Genomic DNA, 14,066 nt, shown 5'->3' on the forward strand with positions numbered 1-14,066 from the left:
CATATTCTTGCTTGATGCCATTTCGAAATTGATGTAGAAATCTCCATCAACAAGCCAATTATGAGGCATTCTAAATAGTAAAAATATTGTACACGTAGCTTGAGGGACCCCTGCACTATTTACTTGTTGAAAAAGATTGTACATGTAGGCCGGAGTAGTATATAACGGACCTTTCTTGAAATTAAAGTCGTCAAATAATCAGATAGTACATGCAAATTGCTTGGCCTCTTTCACAACTGCTTGAATCCAGGGTAGGACCACGCTGTAATAATTAGAAAAAAAAAACAAGAAGTGAATAAGTATGAGTAGTTCAACCAACCAGGTTTTACCATCAATGAGTAAACGCAATTGTTAAACATTTTTGCATGAACATTCCAGAAAACGTGTTCTTGTCAATTCATTGATATACAACCTTTTTGTATGGGAGTAATTAATCGGATGCAACACACGGGTACATAACGCCTAAGGACTACACCAGGCTGTAGAGACCGTTCGAACTAGTTAGTGTATATAAATTTGACATAGGTCGAGCAATAAACCATCAAGTTTTTTCCACATGGTTTCCCTTGCTCGTGTGTATATAGGACCAGAGACGAAGCCACGATTTGAGCATAGGAGGGGCGAAGACATTGGCAGAAGATATTTTTTTTCCCTTAGGTTAACCCTTTACACTAATTTCTTAATAGAACTAACCCGCCTCTTACAGTGATATATAGCAAACTAATAGAAAGACAACGACACAAGAGATGTAGATTCATGAAATTTTATTGCTGGCATAATTGTTTGATTAGGAGTTTGCATAACAAGTAAATTATGTTCCGGCTACTACCTTGGTTCTTGGAATCCCCATATTCATCATTTCCTCAAAAAGGAAGATGATTTGGATATAACCACCTCATGCAATCAGTAGAGAAAAATTATTAGATATCATATATTAAGAAAGGGTGTGTCTAGGGCACATCTAGATGTGCTCTAGTTATTGCATATCTAAGTGAGTGAATTAAACATAAATAGAAAAGGAAAAAAGAAAAAAAATATCCACACGAATCTCGACGTAAGATCAATGACATAGAACTTAGATGTGCGATACTTATGGCACATCTAGATATGCTTTAGCAAAACTGATTAAGAAATTATATATGTTTGAAATTAAATACTGCTTGCTTACGCTATGGCATCAATTTAAGTGTTTAGTCTTAGTTAGGATTAGGCTGGTTCCCTTCGTCAGGTTGCACATCGTTTGCAGTAGCATCATATTTCGACAGTTGAGAGCTTGGACCAACTGGGTTTAAAAATATATGAATTGATTTCGCTCTCTTCCTCTTCATGTCTACACAAGCACAAATAAATAACTGAAAATGATATAATTTGATTCTTAATGCCTACAGTGTATGATTATACTTCTATAATTTGTAAAGGCGCGAACTAATCTATGTGGAAATAAACTACCTTTCCCCCTCATGTTGTTGTGTCCGGCCTGCCGGCAACCTGTCCGTGGTCCGTAGATTGACGTATGTCTGTTCTGGCATCCCCTTCCCTTCTCCGCTTCTAGATGGCGGCGCGGCAACGCGCACGATGGAAAGATCCGACCGTAGCAGGCCTACAGTCCCTGACGGCTTGGAAACGAAGAGATAAGTAGCGACATATATTTATTTTAGATCTGTGCGTGCGTGGTGGCTGCAACTAACAAACATCTTTGTCTTCCACGATGGCCTTTTTCTTTTGAAGAGATCACGATGGGCTTGCATAGCAGGCGCCCCCAATATAGCGCGTAGGGCGCCGCATAGCGCCGTGGCGCGCACCCCCATAGCTCACCTGCACGCCTTCTGGGCCAGCCCATGTGAGGTCCCCAAGTTTTTTTCCTTTTTCCTTTTTTCCTTTTGTTGTTTCTTTTCTCCTTTCCTTTTATTTTTGTGTTTTCGTTTTTCTTTCCTCTTTACTTTTTTTCTATTTTCTTTTCAAATTCATGAACACTTTTTTGTTCATCGAATTCCAAAAATGTTCAATAACTCAAAAATGTTCTGAGAATTCAAATCTTTTGTTCATTGGATTTAAAAATATTTATCAAAATTAAAAAAATCACCGACCTAAAAAATGTTCATTAATTTCAAGCTTTGTTCATCATTTTCAAAAAATGTTCATCAAACTAAAAAATATCATTGATTTCGAAAAACAATTATCCATTTTTTCATCAAATAGAAAAATAGTTCATCATTATTAAAAATGCTCATATAAAAAGTTCATCAAAAATTAAAAAAGTTCATTCTTTTGAATCGCAAACATTTTTGAATCCAAGAACTGTTTTAAGAAAATTCACAATATTTTGAATTTTAGAACCAATACTGATTTATTTCAATATAGAATAAACCAAAAACAGAAAAGGAAAAAGGAAAAGGAAAAAAGGGGGGCGCCCGCCCCATGCATGGGCCGCCCCAACAGGGCGCACGGGTGTGGGCGCAGGGGTGCGCGCTGCCGCGACTGGCGGCGCAGTGGACTTTGTGCTTTTAACTTGCAAAGGAACTGCATATGAGCTCAGGCTTCACGTTAATAAAAAAGCCAAAGAGGGATAGAGGGGCGAATCGATCTACGATCAAGTGCACACACAAAAGTTTTCTAAAAAAAAGTGTGCACGCAATTTTTTTAGTGCATTTTTTTGACGCTACAACGGCAGCCTTATGCCAGCCTAAACCGTATATTAATGAAGCATCAAACAATTATATCAAACTTATGTGACATTGCTTATGTAGCAATGCGGTCCTGCTGTATTGAGGTTGGGGTGATTTGAGAGGCAAATTTTAGTGCTCTACTCAAACTTTTTCCATGTGATTAAGCCCGCATCGTTTATGTAGCAATGCGATGGCAAGCTACGACCATTCTACCTGATTCTCTGGGCGGTTAGACTGTTTGGAGACTGTTTGGACCACTAGCGGCGACTGTACCATCATTGGGGCAGGGAGGCCATGAGCGATCTCTTAGTTTAGCAGTCCTAGGACAAATGGTCAAATGTTAGATGCCACTTTTATAACTTGCATAAAAATTCCCCATGCACGGTCTATTTGAACTTTATGGAGACCAGCCTTTGATAGAGCAAGTACTGCTGACTGTGCCAACAACACATGATCTAGCACTCCCTACGCTGACATTTAGAGTATGGATCATATTCGGATCGCACGACACATCATGATATCTGTAGTCAGTCTATTGACCGGTTGTAGATGGAGGAGTAAATAATCAAGTTCTTCCACATATATAGATTCCCTTGTTCATGTGTATGGGTAAAGGGCCGAGTGCATCTGGTAGGGGATTCTGCTGTATCGTGGGTGTGGGGATTAGATGCCTGATTTGTAGAGTTCCACTCAAACTTTCCTTATGCTGAACTGTTAATATGGTGATGCTGAAGAAAAAGGTAGTCATTCTGCCGGGTACTCCAAATTTGATTGTTTCTGCCACCACCAGTGACTGGCCTTTGTTGGGGCATGGAGGCTTTGAGCAAGCTCTTAACTATGAGACGCTGGGAAAAATATGGCAAATCTTAGCTGCCGCTTTTTTATAAGTTTTTTATATGCTTGTGTTGCTAATGTCTAATATTTTCCTTACATGGTACCTGTTAACTTTATGAAGACCAATCGCCGATAGAGCAAGTACGGCTGACTGTACCAACAACAGATGATCCAACACTCCCTACGTTGACATTGAGAGTATGGATCATCGGGATCACAGGCTGCATCATCATGTCTTTAGTCAGTGTAATGACTGGTTTTCGTCAGAACCCAGTTGGTGTCTCAAATTTCGTAGTTACAATATCGTGCTACTCTCTCGGAAAGTTCATGGCATCAGTGCTTCCATCCAATCTAAGGGTTCGAGGAACCAGAATTAAGATTTCCATAAACCCAGGTCCCTTCAACATAAAGGAACATCTACTGAGTACGGTGATCTTCAGTTCTGGTTTAGGAACCATGCCAGCAGCAAATCTTTATGCTGCCACAAGGGCCTATTTCAGGATATCAATTCACCCAATGGCATTCTTCTTTCTCCTACTCACGACGAATGTAAGCATGAAACATCCTCCAAATTTCTGGACCATATATCTTAGCATTTTATTTACTGGAATGAATCCGAAATTATGTGTACATTGTTTTCACTTCTTTCACTAATATTTTTAATAAATCATTGTCAAGAAGGATCGTGTTTACTTTATGTTTTGTGTAATACGACTTAAAGCTGATTTCTTATAAACTTATTGATATTTACATAGAGTATTATATATGGATTTGCTGGCTTCTTCATAAAGCCCTTTGTGAATCGCTCAGAGATGTGGTGGCCTGAAGTACTATCAGACGTAACAATGTTCAGGTTTCCCTAGCATTTATGCCCACTTGCTTAGTCCAGTATTTTTACTTTATCCTAATAGCGTTGTCATATTTACTAAACTTAGGGCATTTCATGAGAAGGATGAAAAATCAAATGCAAAGCTATCAAGAAGCCAATTTTTCTTCATGGTCTTTGTCATTAGTTTTTCGTACTACATCATTCCGGGCTACTTCTTCCCTTCTATTAGTGCAGTGTCAGTTGTCTGCCTAATTTGGAAAAGATCTATCATTGCTCAGCAACTTGGCTCGGGGTTAAATGGTTTTGGGATTGGTTCATTTGGCCTTGATTGGTCAACATCTACCAGCTACACTGGAAACCCTATATATTACCCTTTCTTTGTCATTTTCAACACAATGGTTGGATTTATTATATTCATGTATATTGTTGTCCCTTTTGCTTACTGGTCAAATTCATTTAAGGCAAAGAGTTTTCCAATTATCAGCCCAGAAGTGTACGACGTCTACGGTGGTAGATATAACTTGTCCAGGGTATTGGATGGAAGTAGTTTTCAATTTAAGCAAGATGGGTATGAAAGTTATTCAGAATTGTACCTGAGTATTGCACGAGCATGCTCTATTGGATTTGGATTTGCAGCTCTAGCAGCATCTCTTACAAACATTGTACTCTCTCATGGCAGGTATGGAAAGTAACATGATCCATTATATATATAAATTTGTTGCCTTATTACTGGAAGAACGTTTTTCAGTTGAATAGTTTTCCTAAGAATTTGTTAGCTCTTTGTGTTTTTTCTATAGCAACCTCCAATTTAAGCCTGCAAATAGGTGTCACCATACAGTACTATGTAACTAGAATTGTATACAATATATTACAATTTTGTGGGTACTAATAGCTACATACAACACGTTTATCCGTAGGCAATCGGGTGCGCTATTCCATTCACAGATGGATGCCTTGTCAGACTTGAGTAGTTCAAATTCATTTAACTTGTATCTATTTCTATAGGTATATATGATGGTAATATACATTATCTCTTCCAGATGGAAATATATGTGATTCGTTGTCTATAATTGTGGGAACTAGCCCCCCTAGGCAGCGAATAATTGTTTTATGTCATTAGAGAATACAATTTGTGCCGTGCGAGCTCCTGCTTCCTATACTTGACATTCGTTAAAGTCAAATTGTATGCTAGATTCAGATTTTGCTATTATAATCATACTTTGCTAACCATCTCTTTTATATATGCATGTTTATTTGCCAACAATATACATTTAATGTGTTGTGGCTAAACCATAGGTTTTTTTTTTGAGAAAAGGCTAAACCATAGATTATCATGAAGGTTTCTTGCAATAGCATGCATCAAGATACTTTACCTGAGCCCAAATTTTCAATGTGAGCAGGTCATTTTGGAATCAATTAAGCCAATCAACTGAGGAGAGAGGCTGTTCTGATATTCATATGCAAATGATGAATAAGTACAGAAGCATTCCAATGTGGTGGTTTATTCTTCTTACAATATCAATGATAGGTCTAGCAGTGTTCACGTGCGAAGGATTTGGAAATGAACTTCAACTTCCTTACTGGGGAGTCATGCTTGCGTGCTTGCTTGTACTTACGTTGGTACCCCCATTAGCAGCACTTCGTGCCACCGCCTGCTAGGTAGCTTGCTAAACTCTTTAAGTATCCGGTGCCATGAAATTAGCAAACCTTGTTAATTCTTAGTAAAAAAGGCCATCATATCGCAACAAACCTCTCGCGGTTACAAAAACATATCTTCATATGGTCATATTCTGAGAATAAAATGTACTCATTTGGTAGTCCATTTGGTGGCAATAAATTTACCAAGGAGTCTCAGTACCCTTATGCAAAGTTCCGATAGTTTTTATGCGAGGAAGACAGTTCATGAAGCAAAGTACCATAGGGATCAATCTTATCAAATTAAATAAATTCAATCTGATTAGTAGTAGGCTGTCGTGCACCCCAGTGCAGAACTGCTTACTTTGCACCCAAGGTTTTCTTATGTCGGAGTTTATGTAGTGTGCACAAATATTTATTCTCTTCTGACTCTAGGTGCACAAATAAGCATATGCAATGTAAGGTACAAGTCAAGGCAAAATTAGAAATTTTATATTGATATAGAGGTGTGACGTCCTTGTTTCTATTTCCAGTTTTATGTCACGTCAACAAGAAAAAAGTCCAATATACATTTCCTTATGTTCTTCTTGACTTCCTTTCTAAGATAAAATGTTGCAATCTAAAAATCTGGTGCAGAGACATAAAATGGAGTGGGTGTAGACTGTAGAGTAAATGTGTGTTCACCTGCGTACATAATTGTGCAAAACTGCTTTTTAGTGAATATTTACTCCTAGTAATAATAACTACACTTTTCCAGCTTCACAAACTTTTAGAAGAAAGGCATACTTCATTTACTATTCTTTAAATTTTGGATGTATGCGGTTACAAATAATGAAAACTTTGTATTTTCAAACGTTAATACACCAAACTAAAACACTTGGAAAGTTATCTAGGAGCAAGGCTAATAGAACAGCATGCTGATGGCTCTATAATAGTGCCACATCATATAATGCCTTCCAAAAAAAGTACTCGTAGTAGTTAGGTTGGCTGTAAATGGAAGTGGATCTTTGGAACATGGGGACCAATGCATCTGAATTAGAAAAATAAATTTTAAAATAAAAAGAGTCAAAAAAATCAGAAACAATTTTGTAACAAACATGGCATAGCGTAATACTCATGTGAAAAGTTTCACAGATTAATGACTCTCATGGTATTCTCGGCAAAAAAAAATCAAGTCCAAAAAATGTGAATGCTAACTTTTATATAGTATCAGTCACAGAAGTCATTCCTTCGCGAAACTTTTCATGTGAGTGTTACACTAAGTCATGTTTGTTACATAATGTTTTGACTCATTTTGATATTATTTTTTCAATTCGGGTGCAATGGGACCAGAAACCTTTGGCTATTTCTGAGCTCTAAGTCAGCTATAGTATTTAATGGTTACATGTAGAGAGAGGCAAGGAAACATACGATGATTGGCATGTAGGAGGGATCGCCCATTTTTAGCCCTCACATTGGCTGCATGCTGCCTTTATTTTATCGTAGATTGTGCTATAGTCTGGCGAGCAGCCCCTCCCTTCTCTCTCCTATCTTCTCTTTTCTCCAACTGGGATTTTGCTGATGTCCAACATCTTATAGCCTGATGACTAGAACCTATTATACATGCTCTAAGATTTTTCTTTCATCTCAAATAATTATTAATGATAACTATGCCATTTAATCTATGTTTTGACTTCTCACAAGATTTTGATGTCATTTTTGTAGCAACCGCCATTGAGTTTGTTTGCACATATCATCATTGGATACTTTTATCCTGGACGACCATTGGCCAATATGGTTTTTAATTTGTACAGCACATGGTGTATTGAATATACTCTAGGAACTCTTGCAAGCTTTAAGCTTGGAATTTACATGAAAATTCCCCCGAGAGAAATGTTCTTCGCCCAGGTAAGAATGGAAAACATAAAGTTCATGAAAAGTTTTCCTACTGTATTTATTCCTATTTTTAACAGTCTGTGCATAACTGTTGTTTAGCTTCGTATATGTTCTTGACTAAAACACAAGCCCAAGGGGGTTGGGATGGGGTGGCAAAGTTACTTAGGTTGAGACCACAAACCCACATTTCGGTTTTACTATATGTCGGATGGACCAAGATCAGTTACAAGGGGGTGTTTTCAGGAGAAATAATAGAAATAAAGTGATTATTATATTATTATTTCTCTACACGTGGGGGAAATAAACATTGCAGGGCGTGTTAGTGTACTAATCACATAACATGCATTTTATTAATCTCTCATTGGAGAAAGAAAATTGCAAGATCTCTGGTTCACGGGGCGTTGGAAAGCTACCGATTAATTACGTTCGCAGTCAAGTTGCGGACCGCCTCCTATTAAGCTGTTGGAATGGTCGCCGTCTTCACGTCTTGTCTTCTCAAAGTGCTCGGTGTAGACGATGGTGACGGGTGGTGAAATAGAAGGGTGGAGCGATACATCGTCACTCCAGCAATACTTAGCCATATCCCTCCGACACTTTGATGTACGATGATGAAGATGGCTGGCCTTGTTAGCTCTGATAGGTGGATGGCCTTCGCGTCATCTGTGTCTGACTGGTGGTGTCCGCCTCGTGGGCGTCGGACTTGATGGCTTGCCTTTTCCCCGTCGGTTCCCGACAAGATAAAAGTGATAGTCCGAGTGGGCAAGGTGCCTCCACATATCCATCAAAAAGACAGAGAACCTGTGTTGGCCTGGGCGCCGCATCCACACCAACCACACAGCCAGCCGAACTCATTGTTGTGTACTTGGAGAAAGCCTTCTCTCCGTTTTGGCATTCCCCTCTTTGTAGTCGTAACTTCCTCTTGCAGCAGACTGGCTCCAAAGCATGCGTGAGGTTGTTCGCCTTGGTACTGGGCACACAACACATACAAACCAAGGAAACAACCGACAATTCCACAGGCCAGGCTAAACGGGAGCATGCCGCCCCTCAGCAAAGGCCCTCCATCATGAAAAACGAGCACCCGGCACAAGGACGGGTACATGTATCATGTAGCAATTCAGAGCCCATGGGGTCCACTTTGCTGGGCTCTCTGCTTACGTTGTCGGTATCATCTTATTGAGGGGAAGAAGGACTACTGAAAGGTTATATTTCTTTTTGAATGTCGGTAGTTTGTCTACCAAATTCATTGATCAGGGGGAGAAAAACGGGCTACAAGAGAAACCCAGGCGGGTGAGGCACCCAAAGCAAAGAAGAAGGAAAGAGGAAAATAAAAAACACCTGCTCTCCTAGAACAGCTCAGCCAGGATCAAAAGGAATTCCAGCGCCTGCCAGATTCCAGAGATGGATTTCGTCACGCACTCTCGTAAGGAAAACTTCCTGGGGCAGTGACAGGTGTTGAAAAAGTCTCCTATTCCTCTCCCGCCATATCTCCTAGCATAGCAGTTGGATGATCGATAATGTGCCCTTCTTCTTTGATTGTGTTACACTGTTGTAGCAGTTTCCCATCCAATCTTTGATCGTGGTGACCTATGGCCAGGACGCTGGAGCTAGCGCCGGCATGTTGCATAGCGAGGCAGTTTTGTCCCAAGCATGCCGAGACCAAGGGCACTTGGTTAGAAGGTGCATCGTGGTTTCCAGGTTCCTCTCGCATAGCGGGGAGAAGTAGTCGTTGACCCAACCACGACGGAGCAACGCGTCTGCCGTAAGGAATCGTCCCAGTATGGTTGTCCAAATGAAGAAGCGACACCTCCCAGGTGCCCAGGCCGTCCAGATCAGGTTGTAATTGTCCATGGGAATAGAGCCCTCAAACTGCAGAAGGTAGGCTGAGCGGGCCATGTACTCCTTCTCGGAAGTGAAATGCTAGGTAATTGTGTCTGGATGGCCAACACACAGTACCACGTCGTCAAGCATGGTTGCCAGCCGGTTCAACTCTGGGAGCAAGTCGTCGGACAGCCAGTGCGCGAGGTCGAGAAGCCAGTTGTCACCGGCCAGCGCCGCCTCTGCGGTTCGGTTCTTGCGGGATGTAATCTTGAACAAAGACGGGGCGATGGTCTTGGGACATTGTCCAGCAAGCCACCGGTCATGCGAAAAGCTCGCCTTGGAACCATCCTCAATTGTTATGTATGTGACCATAGCGAACAACGTGCGATCCGCATCGTCGCAAGGGAGGGGAGATTTAGCCCATGGTCGCGGTGGGTCTTGCCAGGCTAACCAGAGCCATCGCAAGCGCAGCGCTGTGCCAAATTTGTTCAGGTCAAGCAAGGTGTTTGGGGCGGCAAACAAGACTCCAAGCTACCCTGCACTTTCCGCCGTTGCAAGAGCTCTCCCCACTCCATAACCAGGCGCGACACATCTGCACCAATCTTTTAAGGGCCGATGCCGGTAGCTTGTGCACTGTCATCAAGTAAATCGCCAGGGACGTGAGTCCAGATTTAAGGAGCACTAGCCGACCGCTCTTGGCCATGAGACCACCCTTCCACGCCGCAGTTTTGTTTCCGAATTTGTGTATCAATGGGTCCAAGTCTACCTTAGTCAGGTTACGTAGTGAAAGTGGCATGCCGAGGTAGGTTACTGGGAAATGCTTGACTGGAATACCGAGAGGCTGAAGGATGTTATCCAAATCAAGTCCGGCACACCGAATTGGAATGGCCGAGCTTTTGCAAGCATTTGTGTGCAGTCCCATGGCCTTGGCGAAGCACTCGAGCAGATGTGACTTACAAAGGAGTCATGATGATGAACAGAAGGCTGCTTCTACTTGTTCTTTTAGCCTACGCAGATGTGCCTTGTGTTCTGCATTCAGCGGTTGCTCATCATAGTCGTCATCGTCGTCTTCTTTGTCCAGGGGTGTGCGTGACTACGAGCCAAGTCATGGTCTGCCCAAATGGTGGGGCATGCCGGGTACCATTGTGTGATTACCCATCTTCTCTATCGTTTCAGGGGAGTGTCTGGCGACTTCTAACTCGGGCATGTGGGACCACAATTAGGAAAATGGCCTTTTAGCATGTACCAGGCCATCGCACACAACCAGTCAGCCATGTTGTTGTGTGTGCAGAGAGCTCGGGCAGGCATCTCTCGACAGCATGAGGCACATATGTGGCGCAAGGCTAACACCCCGCCAGGCGCACACTCGCATCGCTAGGCATGCCCGTGTGTGCCTGCCTGGCTCACGCGACTGATAAAGCACGACGCAAAGGAAAAAATCCATGCAAACATCTAGCGAGATAGCATCCCCAAAGCAAGTACGCCACCAGCCGGCCACTAGGTGGAACAGCTCACACGGGCTGACAGAGTCCTAATCTCGAGCAGCCAACCCAAAACCACATCATCTGGCAAAGGAGGGCCATGGCAAGAAGCCATGGCACAACCCGACAGCCACCTCACATGAACGAAACAACCTGTCAAGATGCGTCTGACACAAAGACTATAAAGAGGGGTTAAGCGTATGCCTTAGCAGGGACGCGTTGCGTGTTATTTATAGGCACAGGAGATTACAGAGTTTAGGTAGGTTGTTGTAGGATTGATCTCCAAGTCATAATCTATACAAGGGATAGAGATCAACCTAAACATATCCTAACTACCTGAATACAACACGCACACGCCTACACATGTATATGGTTTATATGTACACCGTATACATCCTATAATACATACTTTAACACGCCCCCTCAATCACAACTTTATCAAGTTGAGATTGTTCTTGAATTCTTCCAATTTGCGCCATGACAAGGCTTTAGTAAAGCTATCTGCAACTTGATCATTAGTAGGAATAAAACGAATGTCCAATAGCTTCTTGGCTACTCTTTCACGAACAAAATGATAGTCTACTTCAATGTGCTTTGTTCTTGCATGGAACACTGGATTTGCTGACAGATAAGTAGCACCAATATTGTCACACCATAATCGTGCAACAGAAGAATGATTTATACCTAGTTCAGCAAGCAGGGTTTGAACCCATATCAACTTAGCCGTGGCATTTGCTAGAGCTTTCTATTCAGCCTCAGTGCTGGATCTAGACACAATGGCTTGTTTTCGTGCACTCCAAGATATGAGGTTTGGTCCAAAGAAAACAGCAAAGCCAGCAGTTGACTTTCTATCATCAGGACAACCTGCCCAATCTGCATCTGAAAAGGCACTTACCACATTTGAGTTTGACCTTGTGAATTTTAATCCTGTACTCATAGTACCTCTGAGATATCTCAAAATTCTCTTCACTGCAATCCAATGCTGAAGAGTAGGGGCATGCAAGAATTGACACACCTTGTTGACAGGGAAACATATGTCAGGCCTTGTAAGTGTCAAGTACTGTAAAGCACCTACCACACTTCTGTAGTTTGTGGCTGCTTCGGCTCCCAAGGGCTCCCCTTCTTCCTTGGAAAGTTTTTCAGTAGTTGAAAGTGGCATGTTTGAAACTTTACAACTCATCATACCTGACCTTTTTAATATATCTGACACGTATTTTTCTTGACTTAAGACTATCCCATCAGTTACCTTTTTCACTTCTATTCCCAAGAAGTAGTGCAAATCGCCAAGGTCTTTAAGTGCAAAGTCTCTCTTGAGATCTTCCAACAGTGCGTTGACCGCATCTTGTGATGAGCTGGCCACAATAATATCATCAACATATACCAACATAAAGATGATTATTTTTCCCTTCTTATAGAAGAAAAGTGACGTATCAGCCTTTGAAGGTCGAAAGCCAAGCCTTTGAAGTTTATCACTTAACCTAGAATACCATGCTCGAGGTGCTTGTTTCAGACCATATAATGCCTTGTCAAGTTTGCACACATAATGATATTTGTCTTTTACCTCATACCCCGGTGGTTGTTTCATGTAGACTTCCTCCTCTAGAACGCCATGAAGAAACGCATTCTGCACATCCAATTGACGAAGACTCCAACCATTTGATAGTGCAACAGAAAGAACAAGTCTGATAGTAGCTGCTTTGACAACAGGACTAAACGTGTCATCATAGTCAATACCGTACCACTGTTTAAAACCCTTTGCTACTAATCTAGCCTTGTATCTGTCTATTTCTCCACTGTACTTTCTTTTGACTCTGTAAACCCATTTATAATCAATTATATTTCTGCCTCTTCCTAGAGGAACCAAGTGCCAAGTTTTGTTTCTAATAAGAGCATCATATTCTTCATCCATAGCATTTTTCCAGTTTTTATCCTCAAAAGCCTCAATCAAGTTTCCTAGCTCACCTGTGACAGCTAGGCCACCAAAACGAGCATTACTGTACCTGACCGTGCCATCCGTCTGAACCTTGGGCTTCAAAACTCCATGCTGTGATCTGGTTCTCATCGGCATAGAATTGGCAGCATGGGGCCGCTGCACAGAAGATCCGGCGGGATCCGACGCGGCAGACGATCCAACGGCACCCGATCCGAGGCTGATTTCCTCGGAGCCGGAGCCAGTTGCTCATTGGGCCACTTGGCGAGGCCCACCAGATGACGCGAAGAGGCGCCTGGCCTGGCGCGTGAGTGCGGTTGGCCCACTTGCGCCGCTGGGCCCGCCTTGGATTGTCGTTGTCTCACCCGCGGGGCCGCGGGGGGGCGCGTGGTCGTCCGCTGGTGGCCAGCCTGACCCCGAGGCGGTGCACAGCCACTGCCTGGCGCGGCCGGCGAGGGCGGATCCGCATCGGGATCGCCGCTGTTAGCTCCTGGTGCAGCACCTGAATCCTCCTCGTGCTCCGCGCTTGTCCTTTGCTGATGCATAAAATCATAGTGCACAACCGAATTTCCTCCAAAATTTATAGCAGAATTTTCATGAGAATTACCCAAGTGATCATTAGCTATATGTTCGTCCCCATGATCAGGAGGTAAGGAGGAGGAATTCTTAGAGAGGAGGACTTCGGATCTGATAGGTGCACCGGCATTAGGGTTTAATTTGGCAAAGGGAAACACCGTTTCATCGAACACAACGTCCCGAGAAATATAAACACGTCCAGCAGTTATGTCTAGACACTTGAAACCTTTGTGAAGGTTACTGTAGCCAAGGAAAACGCATTGTTTGGAGCGGAATTCAAGCTTGCGAGAATTGAAAGGACGGAGGTTAGACCAACATGCGCATCCAAAAGTACGAAGAGCATGATAGTTTGGTGTTTCATGAAATAATTTTTCTAGTGGAGTTTCAAGATTGATCACCTTACTTGGTGTGCGATTGATCAA

Source organism: Triticum aestivum, chromosome 5A, assembly GCF_018294505.1.
Source record: "Triticum aestivum cultivar Chinese Spring chromosome 5A, IWGSC CS RefSeq v2.1, whole genome shotgun sequence".
NCBI classification, from domain to species: domain Eukaryota; kingdom Viridiplantae; phylum Streptophyta; class Magnoliopsida; order Poales; family Poaceae; genus Triticum; species Triticum aestivum.